We start from the raw sequence: 17,100 nt of genomic DNA, 5'->3' as shown, positions 1-17,100 counted from the left end.
AGTGGTGAAGCAACTATCTGCAACAACACCAGAAGCTGCTCCTTCTCCAACACAAGTGCTTACCGATGCCCTGGCTTTATATTTTTTTGAAAAAGTCAGTAATATCTACGTAGAGTTTTCTTCTAAAGTAACTACTCACACCAAGTTATCTAGTATTAATCCTCCTGACCACTGCTTATCACAATTTAAAGAGGTCAACGAACAACACATAGTGGACATTATAAAAGCGATAAAGTCCGGCTCTGCCCTCGACCCTTGCCCACCTAAAGTCCTTTCACCGGTCATCAATTTAATTGCACCGGTGATAACCCAGATCTGTAATGCCATGTTTGAAACCGGAATATATCCAGCCGCACTAAAAAACACGCTTCTCAAACCACTATTAAAGAAACCTTACCTTGATGCGGACGAGCTGAAAAATTACAGACCTATAGCTAGCCTGCCCTTTTTGGCTAAGGCTACAGAGAAAGCAATGAACACCCAACTTTCGGAATTCATTGAGGAGCATCATTTGTTGGACGATACACAATTTGCGTTCCGTAAGCTTCATGGAACTGAAACTGCTCTTATTAAAGCCACAGAAGACATTAGAATAATTAGAGACCAGGGAGGCACTGCAGTGCTCATATTGTTGGATCTGTCTGCAGCCTTTGACACGGTCGATCATGCTATCTTGATCGACCGTGTCTCGGCGATGGGCATCCAACACAGAGCCAAAGATCTGCTGGCTTCTTTCCTGTCGGAGAGAACGCAGGCAGTTAGCCTGGGGCCATTTCGATTGGCTGAGCTAACCCTTCCTTGTGGAGTTCCTCAAGGCTCATCCCTAAGTCCGACACTTTTTAACATCTATGTGTCGGACTTAGCTAGAGTTATAAAATCGCACGGGATGGGCCTTACCTCCTATGCTGACGACACTCAGTTGGTGTTGGCCATAAACAGGGATGGAGACAGGGTGGCAGAGTGTTTCCAAGAAGGCATGCTGGCCATCAAGGATTGGATGACCAGTAATTGCCTCAAGCTCAACTCCGAGAAGACGGAGGTGGTTATCTTTGGGAAACTATCCCCAGTCTGGTCAGTTCATGGCGGCCTCCATCAATGGGGTCGGCACCCCAACCGGTCTCAAAGGTTAGGAATTTGGGAATAATATTTGAGGACAATCTAAACTTCGTCTCCCATGCCAACCAAGTTGTGTCCACAGCCTTTTACAAACTTAGAATGACAAAAAAACTGATTCCATTCCTACCAGAGAGTGCAGGGAAGGCACTGGTCAGCACTCTAGTAATGCTGTCATTAGATTACTGTAATGGACTGTTTGCAAATGCACAATGCAGGTTCATTAAAAAAATGCAAACGGTCCAAAATGCAGCTGCTCGCCTGCTCTCAACGATTCAGAAAAGGGGGTGGTGATGAACAGAGTGCCTGAATTAAGCAGACCACTCTTTCCCAGTCCAAAGATCAGGGCTTGATCCATCACCGTTTTTTAGCTCACTGCACCATCCCAGCTCAGAACTTGGCTATATGCAAATTAGTCTGTTCCTGTCCCAGTGCATGATGGGAACAGGGCAAACCAAACTACCAAGCCAATTCTTATACTGGGAAGGAAACAAGCTTCCGGGGACCGGTTTCTGCCATTTCAGGCGTCGTCGGCCCAGCTTGCTTGAATCCTGATGGTGCAATGAGCAAGGGACTCACATCTGAGTATGCCCTTCCACGCCTGCTCTCAAGGACACCTAAATTTCAGGCAATCTCACATGTCATTCGAAACTACCACTGGCTGGCGATTAATAATCCCATACAATTCAAGACCCTATATCTGACTTATAAAGCTGTGCACAATCAAGGCCCACAGTTTTTATCTAAACAGTTGGTCGCATACTGTCCTACGAGACAGCTCAGGTCTATAACGGCTCATCAGCTAGTGGTACCTCGTACTAGGACAGTGTCCTGGGGAGATAGACGTTTCGTGGTGACAGCAGCCAAGCTATGGAATTCTCTACCACTGCAGATCCGCTCTGCCCCATCACTGCTTCAATTCCGCAAAATGATAAAAACCTGGTTGTTTAATCAGTAAACCTAGCCGCTTACATTCTGCACTGAATCTGTAGCGCAGAGACGCCCAAGGGCAGTTGTTTGCGCTTTATAAATTTCAAAAATAAATAAATAAATAGGGGTAGCCACTTGAAGACCTTACGTAGCATGCTCAGAGTGAGGAAGCAGGTGGAGGAGATATATTGGGTTAGATTGGAGCGGGGTGGGGCAGATTGGGGAACAGTGGAGTGCATTGGATTGGAGAGAAGTGGATTGGAGTGGATTAGGGTAGAGTGGGGTAGATTATGGTGTAGTAAATTGGAGTGAAGTGGGGTAGATTGGAGTGGGGTGGATTGGATGGGGCAGATTGTAGTAGGTTAGATTGGACTGGAGTGAGGCAGAATTGAGAGGCATGTGGTAGACTGGGGTGGATTGGGGTAGAGTAGATTGGAGCGGAGGGGAGCTGGATAGATTGGAGTGGAAGGAGACACACTGGGGGACAGTGGAGTGGGGTAGAGGGGATTGTAGTGAGGTAGATTAGGGTGGGGTAGGTATGGTGGATTCGAGTAGGTTAAATTGGAATGAGTGGGGTAGACTGAAAAGGGGTGATTGCAGTGGGGTAGAGTGGGGTGGATTGGGTTAGACTGGAGTGGGATAGATTTGTTTGGAATGTGGTAGAGTGGAGTGGGGTAGACTGTGATAGATCGGAATGGGGTAGAAAAGAGAAGAGTTAGATCGCAATGAAATGTGAAGTGGGGTAAATTGGAATGTATTCGGGTAGATGGAGTGAAGGGAGTTGGACTGAGGTACATTAGATTGGGGTAGATTGAAGTGTGGTAAATTAGGGAGGGGTGGGGTTGATTAAGTGGAGTGGTGTAGTGTGGAGCATGCATGGTGTGGTAGTACACAACTATTACAGAAACACGTTACCATTGATATTATCATTTAATTTGCACTGAAACACAGTTTTACTGCCCATAAATGATAAAGTGTGCAAAAGTCATCACCTCGGATATTGATGTGTTTTGATCTTATTCATCTATTTGTTCTATGACACTTCAGGATTAAAAAGAAAAAGTGTCCCATTTGTACCAATTCGGATATATTTTGAAACATTGGCACAGTTCATTTTTTTGTTGTATGCTAGAGGAAAAGAAAATAACATCCCATCTCGTCTTACATGGGTACACAGCATGATTGTCGCAAACTCTCGTTTTGGAGTCAGAGAAAGAAAAATAAACTCCAAGCTTCCTATCAAGAGAAAGAGTCTTACATTTGACCTCGGTCTTTGAATGCACAGTAAATGTGACAAGATAAGATTTAACCCTTTAACTGCTGCCGTCGCGAGCACTACCTCGCTGGTGCTGGGAACGTCCCAGCGGCCGACACGGCCCCGCCCACTCCTTGGAACCGCCGCACTGCCGCAAAATAACAGCCGCGGCTAAAGTGTTAAAGGCCTGTTTACAGAAACCGAGTTTGTGGAAGAATACAGTAAACATCGTTTAGGACACGGGCTGGACGAACTGAACCTGAATAGCCTAAAGCAAATAAAGCCAACAAACAAAGCATGAGTAACAAACCACAAAGTCAATGGTAATCAAAAAGCTGAATGCATTCCTACGTGAGCTCTCTGAAAGTCTCCAAGATGTCTTTAGCAAACCAGTCTGGTAGGCTGCGACCTAAAAAGACTGCTGAATTAGATTTATTGCTTCAGGCAGTAGTCCCTTTAGTTCATGGCAAACTGCATCTAGTAAATGGATTAATTCACTTTCTCGTCTTGTCATTCTTATTTACAAACGGCTCCACAAAAGTAACAAGGGAACTGCTCTAGGCCAAAGAAGGTGAAAGTCAGGGTTGTGTTCTTCGAAGTTTTAGTGAACTCGCTTTTTAATAGCAATGCATATCTTGGTTGATTTTAACATAGACCGGCACTGAAATTCTCGCGCTTACCCCATCACTAGTTTCTCAATGGGACATTTTCAGGTGTCACCCACTCTTGCTACAATAACGGTATACATCCTTGATGTCTTTAATACAGTATACCTGCGTCTCTCTCTTGCTTGCCTCTCACCAGCCATATCAAAATTGTACTGGACTTCTATACTGAATGCACTATCTGGTACAAGGTGAGGCTTGATGGCTCAGCTATCACACACATTTTATAGGGTACCTACAGAAAAATGCAGTCAATAAGTTACATTATGTGCACTGTTTCACTCTTCTTCCGATCGTCTCACTATTAAGTGCCGCGACCCAAGACAAAATGAATAGAACCCGGGTCATTCATGAACGACGCAAAAACGATTGACTGAAATTGAATCACTTGCAGCAATGTACTCCTCCATTGTGAAGCATTGTGCCCTTCCAACAATCTACTCCTCCACTGTGAAGCATTGTACCCTTCCAATAATGTACTCTGATGCCTCATCAAGGAATATAAAGTGCTATACCAATGCAACTGCAATTACAATTGTACTCACTTCTGAATACCAACTATGGACACTTATCCAGAGTATGGTGACTAGTTCTGGATGCCACATTCAAGAATATCAGGTTGCCAGCCGCCTCAGGCGGCATTACATAGATCGTTGAGGGTCTGCACCTGACATTTAAAGAAGAGACACAACAACTTGAGTCTATATGGTCAATACCATATGCTAAACTTTTTTCAGGTAATAAGTATTACACTATGGAATAAGTTCTATGCAGATGTGGTGCTGGAGGCCTGGATTAATAGGCAAACGTTCTTATTGATGTATGGCCTTTCTGGAAACGAATATGTTTATTCAATATTTACCAAGGATTAGTAAGAAACATTTTATTTTATTGGAAATACTGTTTTATTCAGTTTTTTAGTTTCTGGATCAAAAGTATGGAAATGCAGAGTCCTATGATCAACATCAGAAACATTCTGACTTCATATTCCAGTACATAAAATAACTGTGCGCCACCTTAATCAAATTCAAAGAGAGTTAATCAGATGTTACCGAAAACCTTTACTGAACTTGTACTACCGTATCTCATGCCTGCACCTTTCCTTTAGAGAGAAGAAGGTTGCTTTATGGTGCTATAACAGTACTTTTTTTAAATGTACCTGCCATAAAGTTAAAACAACATTTCGGCACAGCAAATTTGTTGTTCACATGAGTATGACATTGAAAGAAAAGCCCAAGTGAAGTAATCGCAAATCTGGACTGTAAAGCACTTCCCCCCGAACACCATTCAACAACCTAAAAGGGTAAAGAAATGCAAGTACAAAAAACAAGCATTGGAAATGCAATAGGTCTCGCAGTAGTAAAGTTTGAGCTATAGGTGTTATTTATTTTTTTGTTTTTTATTTATGTGTTGTTTTTTCTAAATAGCTAAATTAATAGCTTTCTTCTTTACAAAGCCAATAGTTATAATTTTTGTAAATGTGACACCTCTAGCATTTGGCAATCCTTGGACCTTCGGTAATGCCAATAAAGCATTATTGCCTAGCATTGCATTGTATCGTTGACTGTTTACATTCCTGGCCTACATACATTATGCAACGTTTCTTTGAAGTTACCAGACCGGACAGTTGTTGTTGTTGTTTGTAATGGCTGCTTATCACCTCAATAATAACTCCCCCTGTCTCCACCAGCTCCCTCCCGCGCGGCCCCGCAGGTCCCCCTCCCCTTGGTGTCAGGGCCCACCGAACTGCCACATGGGCACTGATAAAGAGTGATGGATGGGCTGTGGCTGGCTCCACTGGGGCCAGTGCTCGGCTGGGAGCATCTCAGTGCACCGGTGGCCAGGAGTCTGGCAGTGTGAGAGGAGGAGAGAGAGAGAGGGAGGGCAGGGGGGGGGGGTGTAGGGATGCGATGGAGAGAAGCAGGGCAGGGAGGGTGGCGTAGATCAAGGCAGTCTTAGAGGGAGATGAGAAGTGTGAGGGAGGGAATGAGGAATCTGGAAAAGAAAGGATTTAAAGGAAGAATAACGGGTGGAAAAGAGGAGAGACCAGTGGAGGGATTGAAGAGGGGAAGGGGAAAGGAGAACACAGCTATGGATAAAATAAATTGGTATATAGAAGAAAGAGACGTTGGAGGGAAGAGTAGAATGGAAGAGAGAATGGAGGGAAGGAAAAGAGAGGGTTTAGATTAGGGTGGGAAAGAAGGAGAGGGCGGAGGAAGGGAGCACGACAGAGGGTGGACACAGCGAAAGATACAGGGAGGACAGGAAAGGAGGAAGTGACTGTCTCACTGGAGAAGCAACAGCTGCATGAATGTCTGAGAGGACAAACAAACAACAAGTTCTTATTAACTCAGATCAAATGTGCTTTGCAAATGTTCTGCTGCAGGGGGTTAAGCGCTGTCGGGTCATCGCAGAGCTGCACAATGGTGCTTCAACGCTGGGTTTGGCCTGATGCTGGGGGGCTCACAAGTGAGAGTGACAAAAGTTTCCTAAAGGGTGACCAAATGAGGCAGGCACCAAGTTGGTCGGAGGGGTGGGATCTGGGGGAGGCAGGGAGCTGCGGCAGGTAGCGGGAGAAGGAGGTTGCCGGGTGGCTAGTATTGCAAATAGAATAAGAAGTCCTCTTATGGTGCGCCAAGCCAATGAAGCTTTTCGCCCCACAGGGGTTAACACCATGGTTTTCTAAATACTCTATTTGTGGCTCTATAATTCAAAATGACCTTCGTTATGCAGGGCCAGCATTTTAATTTTGGTTTAGGACAAAAATACATATACTATGCATTGGTAGGAGGTTGCCGGTCTGGTGGATGGGGACGGGTTGTGGTCTTGGGGATGTACGGGGCATCATTGGGGGCGTAAAAGAAATACTGCGGGGAAAGCGAGGCTCGGGAGATGGCGGGTAATGCATGAGAGGTGGGCTGCTGTTAGAGGCTGTCGGGCGAGAGCATTTGAATTCCGAAGCACGGGAAATGCGGGCGATGGTCGCGTGTAAGCACCACTTGGCACGGAGGTGCCGACCGAGTCCGGGGTCGGGGTGGCGAGACTTGTGACACCTGGGTATAAGGTCCTGGGTGTAAGATGCTGGATACAAGTGGGCTGTCGTGGTGCAGCATGTTGGAGGCGAGTATTGTACGGTGTGCTGACTCCTAGGCGTGCGACCGATGCTTCGTCCAACTAGGGGGGGGAGGCAGTGCGGGGGCAGCCACGGTGGAGTTTGGTTTCCTGCTAGACAAGCGAAAGAAGCATGGCCCCAGATCTGCAAGAATGGGCTATGACCCCCCTCGCCCCCCCTTCTTGTCCGTCTCACATGCTGCCACACCATTAACTAAGAAGCAAAGAACGACAAGTGGGAGGCGGCGGGGGAGGGGGAGACACGCGAGCCAGGTTTGCAGGAGAGGTGTGGCGAGGGCGCATCTGTCTGCCGGGGGGCGGACGAGGGTTGGGGGCTCTGTTTTGGAGGGCGGTCTCGGGAGGGAACAAATGGTGGTGGGGTGCGGAGCGGGCGTCTAAGCAAAGGGGACAGAATAACGAAGAGGTATTGTAGGCATGACAACATCATATCGGGTGGTGGTACTCGTGGATGAAATATGACAACAAACAGTAGCAGTGGGTCAATAATTGTGTACCTCTCTCATATGAATCTGGAACAATAGTGGATAGATGCAAGGAGTGAAAACTAAAGAAGAATATCTTTCCTATGTGGAACAAGCCTTTCACCGTAACACGGCTGGCAGGGGAGGGGGCGGAGAGGGGAGAGGTGCGACACGGCAGTAGGAGGAGGAGGGGGGAGGAGAGTAGGGGAGGCACGGCCTAGCGGCAGGCAGGCAGGGGAGGAGAGGAGGAGGGGGGAGGAGAGTAGGGGAGGCACGGCCTAGCGGCCGTGCAATCAAGTAGTGAGGGGGCGGAGCTGGGGGAGGCTGTGAGAGAGAGTAGGCAAGGCAGGCGGCTGGGGGCATGTGCACGCGCTTTTAAGCTCAATGCACATGCGCATTGAGCTTAAAAGTCACGGGCACTGCAAGGAATCGCCACGATTCCTTGCAAGTTAGATAAAGTCTGGATGAGCCCCTATAGTCTCGCTTGCTCGATGCGCATGCGCATCGACAGGCGAGACCTAAAAAGGAAAAAAACCACTTTCCAAATACTGGTCCAGTGCCACAGAGAGTAAGATCATACAGGAGAGCATCATCCACCAGATAGCAGCCCCTGAAGTCACACAAGACATTGAATAATGCCAAAGTTTCAAACGAGCATACCTCGCATTCCTGGCAAGCAGAGCCATTGCATTTTTGGCACTCTGTGAAATTTTCTCCCAGCAAAATGTCATCTCACAGCAATAAAAAATTAGATTGTTGAAGATATAAATTCCACATCTGCAAAGAGATATGCAACTGTGTCAGCAGCAATTTGTTATCCAAGACAAACTGGAATCCCTCCCATGTACTATTTATGAGACCGGCTTCATTTTGCCCTCTCTCTCTCTCTCACATGGTCTGTTGGAATGCTCCTTCATGGCTGGATGAGGGCAACCACCGTTCTACCAATGTTTTAAAACCTCATACTGGGATTCCTGCACTTTTAGGAGCCAAATTTACATTTCTACCCTTCCTTTCCCTTTTGCTTTGTCAGTGGGTAAGGTGGCACGCCGGTGGTGAGGTCTTCAAACTCCTTCTGGATGAAGTTGGTGTCCATCATTTCTAACCCGTCGTTGGCAAAATTTTGCTTAAAACTGGTAAATTATGTTTCAGTAACCCAGCAATCCAACTTCAGACCCACAGATTACAAATTCGGCAAACTCCTTCTTAAGGTGGCAGCAAACAAAAAGTTGAGGTCTTTTAGTAAAGTAAACAAAATATCCGCTGGCGTGCACTCGTGGAAGGTTTTGTATCAAGTGAGAAAGGAAAGGAGACGTATGCCCTTATTTAAAATAAAAATAAAAATGGTATCCAAACGCAAACTGCAATGAAAACGGGCCTGGCTAGAACAGTGAATGTAGACGGAAGTACAAAATTCATTTGACTCTGAAAACATTAGCTCGATGATCCGTTTGTTCCTGATTTTAGGCCCCATAATATCAGAAGGTTTTCTTTCATGATACGATTCCATATTCAAAGGACACAGTGGTGTGGCAGAGGGATAGTAATGTTGGAATACAGATGGACCCCTTTGTTTTGCAGGTGGCTTAGGGCAAAAAGCTTAGTGAAAATATCCCTTTCATCCGCTGGCAGGTTCTGCAGCAGCTTTCTAGGAGACAAATGTTAACACGCTTGGGCAGACCCAACCGGTCTAGCTCATGAAACCTATTCGAGGTTTCAATGCTTTTTTTAAAACATTTTTTTAAACTGTTACTGGACAGCTGTACACCATAATGGAATGGCAAGTTAAGAATTAAGGGGGAAAAAAAATCACAAACTTGCCACTGCATACGTGGTGGCCATCTTCTGATTTTGTTTTAAATATACTCATAATTTACCACTCCAAGATGGTGGACTGATGCTTTGGAAAGGAATAAACTTAAACAAACAGAAAATATGCATATGTAGCAGTGCAATAGGGAAGTCTGCTAGCAGGAAGCAGAGTGCAGCTGCAAGGCCCTCACAAATAATATGAACTAAATAAACAAGCCTTTGCAATGCAATAGGTCTCGCATTTGTGAAAGTTAGAGCTGTTAGCATTGAAAATGACAATGTTTTTTACTTTGTACAAATTTTTCTTTGCAGTGGAGTAATTATATTTGCATTGCGCTATTGCCATTGGTATAAAAAAGCTAAAATATACAACATTCAGTTTTAACGCCAACAGCTCTAACTTTAACTAATGCAAGACCTATGACCGTGTGTGAAGTGCCCACAATTTCTAAATAATGTATTACAACTTTATAAATCAACAAGCATTTGCAATGCATAAGGTCTCGCATTAGGAAAGTTTGAGCTATTGGTATTGTAAATGACACATTTTTTATATATGTGTTGGTTTTGAAAATAGCGAAATTAATAGCTTTGTCATTTACAATGCCAATAGTTATAACTTGTGACACCTATAGCATTTGTAATGCAATATGTGTTGTATTCACGTGACTTAGATGTATTGATATTACAAATAACAAAGGCTTTGAATTTTTTTAATAATTAATACTTAAATAAAAGTTATTGTAATTTATAATAGCAATAGCTTAAACTTTTGTAAATAACTTTTGTGAAGAATATGTTCAGTGTATTTTATTGTGACGAAAATCCAAGAACAGAAGTGAAATACTAACCTCTTTTTGTGACATTTGTAATAAAGCTTGAAACATTGAGAGATCATATTTGACCCAGTTGTTGTTGAATGGTTGCACAGATTGATGCTGTGGTGGCGCTGAGTGATGTTGTGGTGGCGACTAGTGATGCTGTGGCATTCAATGATCCTGTGGTAGCGCATAGTGATGTTGTTGTGCCCCTTAGTGATGCTGTGGTGGTGCTGAGTGATGCTGTGGTGATGCGATAGATAGAGTGAGTGGGATAGATAGATAGAGTGAGGGCGATAGATAGAGGGAGGGCGATAGATAGCTAGACAGATAGATAGAGTGATGGCGATCAGTATCTAAATAAATAGATAGAATGAGGGCGATAGATAGATAGAGTGAGGGCGATAGGTAGATAGATAGATAGAGTGAGGGCGATAGATAGCGTGAGGGTGTTAGATAGCGTGAGGGTGTTAGATAGCGTGAGGGTGTTAGATAGCGTGAGGGTGTTAGATAGAGTGGATAGATCGATCGATCGATAGATAGATCGATAGATAGATCGATAGATAGATAGATGGATAGATGGATAGATAGATAGATTGATAGATAGATAGATAGATAGAGTGAGGGCGATAGATAGTGAGGGCAATAGCAAGATAGATAGAGTGAGGGCGATAGATAGATAGTGAGGGCGATAGATAGATAGAGTGAGGGCGATAGATAGATAGAGTGAGGGCGATAGATAGATAGAGTGAGGGCGATAGATAGATAGAGTGAGGGCGATAGATAGATAGAGTGAGGGCGATAGATAGATAGAGTGAGGGCGATAGATAGATAGAGATAGGGCGATAGATAGATAGAGATAGGGCGATAGATAGATAGAGTTAGGGCGATAGATAGATAGAGTTAGGGCGATAGATAGATAGAGTGAGGGCGATAGATAGATAGAGTGAGGGCGATAGATAGATAGAGTGAGGGCGATAGATAGATAGAGTGAGGGCGATAGATAGAGTGAGGGCGATAGATAGAGTGAGGGCGATAGATAGAGTGAGGGCGATAGATAGAGTGAGGGCGATAGATAGAGTGAGGGCGATAGATAGAGTGAGGGCGATAGATAGAGTGAGGGCGATAGATAGAGTGAGGGCGATAGATAGAGTGAGGGCGATAGATAGAGTGAGGGCGATAGATAGAGTGAGGGCGATATATAGAGTGAGGGCGATATATAGAGTGAGGGCGATAGATAGAGTGAAGGCGATTAGATAGATAGACAGATAGAGTGAGGGCGATAGATAGACAGATAGAGTGAGGGCGATAGATAGACAGATAGAGTGAGGGCGATAGATAGATAGATAGTTGTGTGTGGTTGTGGTTGTGTGTGCGTGGTTGTGTGTGTGTGGTGTGTGTTATGCTTTGTTTTGCTATGTTTTGTTGTGTTTGGTATGCTATGCTATGTTTTGCTAGGCTATGATATGTTTTGTTTTGTTATGCTGTGTTTTGTTAAGCTATGCTATCCTTGGTTAGGCTATGCTCTATGCTTGGTTAGGCTATGCTCTATGCTTGGTTAGGCTATGCTCTATGCTTGGTTAGGCTATGCTTGGTTAGGTTATGCGCTATGCTTGGTTAGGTTATGCGCTATGCTTGGTTAGGTTATGCGCTATGCTTGGTTAGGTTAGGTTATGCGCTATGCGCTATGTTATGCGCTATGGTATGCGCTATGCGCTATGTTGTGCGCTATGTTATGCGCTATGCGCTATGTTGTGCGCTATGTTATGCGTTATGCGCTGTTATGCGCTATGCGCTATGTTATGCGCTATGCTATGCGCTATGTTATGCGCTATGCTATGCGCTATGCCCTATGTGTTGCGCTATGCTATGCGCTATGCGCTGTGTGTTGCGCTATGTTACGCGCTATGTTACGCGCTATGTTATGCGCTATGTTATGCGCTATGTTATGCGCTATGTTATGCGCTATGTGCTATGTTATGCGCTATGCGTTATGTTATGCGCGCTGCGCTATGTTATGCGCTATGCTATGCGCTATGCTATGCGCTATGTGCTGCGCTATGCTATGCGCTATGCTATGCGCTATGTTATGCGCTATGCGCTGTTATGCGCTATGTTATGCGCTATGCTATGCGCTATGTTATGCGCTATGCGATGAGCTGCGCTATGTTATGCGCTGCGCTATGTTATGCGCTATGCTATGCGCTATGTGCTGCGCTATGTGATGCGCTATGCTATGCGCTATGTTATGCGCTATGCGCTGCGCTATGTTATGCGCTGCGCTATGTTATGCTCTATGCTATGCGCTATGTGCTGCGCTATGCGCTATGCGCTATGTTATGCGCTATGTTGTGCGCTATGTTGTGCGCTATGTTATGCGCTATGCGCTATGTTGTGCGCTATGTTATGCGTTATGCGCTATGTTGTGCGCTATGTTATGCGTTATGCGCTGTTATGCGCTATGTTATGCGCTATGCGCTATGTTATGCGATATGTTATGCGCTATGCTATGCGCTATGCCCTATGTGTTGCGCTATGCTATGCGCTATGTGTTGCGCTATGTTATGCGCTATGTTATGCGCTATGCTATGCGCTATGCTATGCGCTATGCTATGCGCTATGTTATGCGCTGTTATGCGCTATGTTATGCGTTATGTTATGCGCTATGTGCTATGTTATGCGCTATGTTATGCGCTATGCGTTATGTTATGCGCGCTGCGTTATGTTATGCGCGCTGCGCTATGTTATGCGCTATGCTATGCGCTATGCTATGCGCTATGTTATGCACTATGCGCTATGTTATGCGCTATGTGCAGTGCTATGTTATGCGCTATGCTATGCGCTATGTTATGCGCTATGCGCTGCGCTATGTTATGCGCTATGCGCTATGTTATGCGCTATGTTATGCGCTATGTTATGCGCTATGCTATGCGCTATGTTATGCGCTATGCTATGCGCTGCGCTATGTTATGCGCTGCGCTATGTTATGCGCAGCGCTATGTTATGCGCTATGTGCTGCGCTATGTGATGCGCTATACTATGCGCTATGCGCTATGCGCTGCGCTATGTTATGCTCTATGCTATGCGCTATGTGATGCGCTATGCTATGCGCTATGCTATGCGCTATGTTATGCGCTATGTTATGCGCTATGTTATGCGCTATGCGCTGTTATGCGCTATGTTATGCGCTATGTTATGCGCTATGTGCCTCTCTGTTATGCGCTATGTAATGCTCTATGCTATGCGCTATGTGCTGCGCTATGTTATGCGCTATGTTATGCGCTATGCTATGCGCTATGCTATGCGCTATGTTATGCGCTACGTGCTGCGCTATGCTATGCGCTATGCGCTATGTTATGCGCTATGCTATGCGCTATGTTATGAGCTATGTGTTGCGCTATGTTATGCGCTATGTTATGCGCTATGTTATGCGCTATGCTATGCGCTATGTTATGCGCTATGCGCTGCGCTGTTATGCGCTGCGCTATGTTATGCGCTATGCTATGCGCTATGTTATGCGCTATGCTATGCGCTATGTGCTGCGCTATGCTATGCGCTATGTTATGCGCTATGCTATGCGCTATGTTATGCGCTATGCTATGCGCTATGCTATACGCTATGCTATGCGCTATGTTATGCGCTATGTTATGCGCTATGTAATGCGCTATGTTATGCGCTATGTTATGCGCTATGCGCTATGTTATGCGCTATGCTATGCGCTATGTTATGCGCTATGTTATTTGCTATGTTATGCGCTATGTTATGCGCTATGTTCTGCGCTATGTTCTGCGCTATGCGCTATGTTGCGCGCTATGTTGCGCGCTATGTTGCGCTATGTTATGCTGTGTTTTGCTATCCTATGCTTTGCTGTGTTTTGCTATCCTATGCTTTGCTATCCTATGCTTTGCTGTGTTTTGCTATCCTATGCTTTGCTGTGTTTTGCTATCCTATGCTTTGCTGTGTTTTGTTATGCTATGTTTTGTTGTTTTACTATGATATGCTATGTTTTGCTATGCTATGTTTTGTTTTGCTATCCTATGCTTTGTTTTGCTATGTTTTGTTATGTTCTGCTGTTTTGTTGTGTTATGTTTTGCTATGCTATGCTATGCTTTGTTTTGTTATGCTATTCTATGTTTTGCTATGCTATACTATTCTATGTTTTGTTTTAAGTTATGTTATGCTATGTTTTGCTATGCTATCCTATGCTTTGTTTTGCTATGTTTTGTTATGTTCTGCTGTTTTGTTGTGTTATGTTATGCTATGCTATGGTTTGTTTTGTTTTACTATGCTATGTTTTGTTTTGCTATTCTTTGTTATGTTATGCTATGTTTTGTTATGCTATTCTATGTTATGCCATGGTTTGTTTTGTTATGCTATTCTATGTTTTGCTGTGTTATGCTATGTTTTGTTATGTTCTGCTGTTTTGTTATGCTATGTTTTGTTATGCTATGTTTTGTTATGCTATGTTGTGTTATGTTTTGTTGTTTTACTATGATATGCTGTTTTGCTATGCTATGTTTTGTTTTGCTATCATATGCTTTGTTTTGCTATGTTTTGTTATGTTCTGCTGTTTTGTTGTGTTATGTTATGCTATGTTTTGTTTTACTATGCTATGTTTTGTTTTGCTATTCTTTGTTATGTTATGCTATGGTTTGTTTTGTTATGCTATGGTTTGTTTTGTTTTACTATGCTATGTTTTGCTATTCTTTGTTATGTTATGCTATGGCTTGTTTTGTTATGCTATTCTATGTTTTGCTGTGTTATGCTATGTTTTGTTCTGCTATGTTTGTTCTGCTATGTTATGCTATGTTTTGGTGTTTTACTATGATATGCTTTGTTTTGCTATGCTTTGTTTTGTTATGCTATGCTTTGTTGTGTTTTGCTATGCTATGTTTTGTTGTGTTTTGCTATCCTATGCTTTGGTTTGTTATGCTGTGCTTTTGCTATCCTATGATTTTGTTTGTTATGCTATGCTATGCTGTGTTTCGTTATGCTATGCTATGTTTTGTTATGCTATGCTGGTAAGGGTATGTGAGGGTGTGTGAGTGAGGGTGAGTGAGGGGGGGTGAGGGTGTGTGAGGGTGAGTGAGGGGGTGAGGGTGTGTGAGGGTGAGGGGGTGTGAGGGTGAGGGGGTGTGAGGGTGTGTGAGGGTGAGTGAGTGTGTGTGAGGGTGTGTGAGGGTGTGTGAGGGTATGTGAGGGGTGTGAGAGTGTGAGGGTGAGTGTGAGAGTGTGTGAGGGTGAGGGGTGTGAGGGTGAGGGATGTGAGGGGGTGTGAGGGTGAGGCAGTGTGAGGGTGAGGGGGTGAGTGAGGGTGAGGGGGTGAGTGAGGGTGAGGGGGTGAGTGAGGGTGAGGGGGTGTGAAGGTGAGGGGGTGTGAAGGTGAGGGTGTGTGAGGGTGTGTGAGGATGTGTGAGGGTGAGTGAGGGTGAGGGTGTGTGAGTGAGGGGGTGTGAGGGTGAGGAGGTGTGTGAGGGGTCAGGGGGTGTGAGGGGGTGAGGGCAAGAGAGGGGGGTGAGGGCATGAGGGTGAGTGTCTCCAATGAATGTCGCTGCTTCGCCTTCTTTGAAAATGTTCAGTGCTGCAAATAGAGCATGCCGCCCTAATTATCACAGCATGAGGCCCCAAAGTGATAATAATCACAGCATGCAGAGAGGCGCCCCACGCTGCTGGAGCACTCAACTGTGCATTAATTATAGTTGAGTGCTCCAGCAGCCTGAGGCACCTGTTGACATGCTGTGATAAGTGGGTCTCATGCTGTGATAATTGTTGCGGAGCCTGAGGAAGTGGAGACTCCTGCTGGAATAATTGGTCTTGTGGGCCTCGGGAAGTAGAGTTTCATGCTGGGATAATTGGTCTGGCGGCGCTTGCGGTGCCTGACTTCCAACAAACGTGCACAAGCTGCTCAACCTTGAAGCGCGTTCACAGACCTGGGTCGGCTCGTGCCCAGGTCTGTATCGGGCTCGTTCACAGCTGTTACTCCCTTGACAGGGATGAAGGTGGCTATAAGTCTCGTTGGCGGCAGCGCTTCGCGCCGCAATGCCAGCGAGACCTAAAAAAGGAATTCCAACCCTACACGGTGCAGTGTACTACCTTTTTAGGCAAGTGCTTCGAATATTTGTCATGTACCAGAATAGATCAGCTTCAGCTGGCAAGCTGAACTAAAGATTTGATGCAAATGTGTTCCCATAGTTTTCAGTTGGAACGAAACAAATGATCAAGTGACATCCCAAATGCGATATTTGCTCACTGCAGCACTGGGCTCCTTCTAGCACGGATGGTAATGCTCGATGCTAAATGAATGTTTGGTAAAAACCCAGCGCGGCACCATCAAAGCTGCGGGAGGCAGTAGCAGCGGACTGCTGGTTTTACATCATGCACAGCTAACCCATATAGAGAGGACACATCTAGTCACGAAAATGTACATCTTTCTAATAAGCATCTGGCAGGCCAAATAACAGGCAGAAGCATAAGGGGAATGTGTAACTACTCACTAAAGGCTTTAAGAACACGCCACTTACAATGTGCATGAGAGACTGTAAATGGTTTCCTGGAGTGAAAATGTCAATGTTCAAAATGCTGTTTAAAACTACGACTGAATTGAACCCGAAGCACCAGACGTGCTCCTCGAAGCAGCTAACCAGCAAGTCGTGGGAGACATTTGAAGAAAGTCGCGACCTATTGTGTCTTGCTGGAAGTCCCTTTTATAGTAACATCTGCAAGCAAGATTAATCCGCCTATGTTTTAGCAGTGCGTCTTTGCAGACAATTGTTGGTAACATTTCATTAACCAGAATATAAAAAATAAAAAAACGACTAGAAGAGACTTTAGTGTTTTAAGCAGGGGTTGGAAAACCCGTGAACGTAAGTATACTTCCACTAAACACACATTTAGTCCCATGTGTTGCGATACCC

General features: G+C 44.9%; 1 pseudogene; it reads right to left on the bottom strand.

Annotated features, from left to right (window-relative positions):
• Window positions 1-17,100, bottom strand: part of LOC144769231 (TSC22 domain family protein 2-like) — a 45,593-nt pseudogene that overhangs the window by 22,972 nt on the left and 5,521 nt on the right.

The sequence above is a fragment of the Lissotriton helveticus genome, chromosome 7, assembly GCF_964261635.1.
Source record: "Lissotriton helveticus chromosome 7, aLisHel1.1, whole genome shotgun sequence".
Classification (NCBI taxonomy): Eukaryota; Metazoa; Chordata; class Amphibia; order Caudata; family Salamandridae; genus Lissotriton; species Lissotriton helveticus.
The sequence above is the reverse complement of the archived record's forward strand: the minus strand, read 5'-3'. Positions and strand labels throughout refer to the sequence as shown.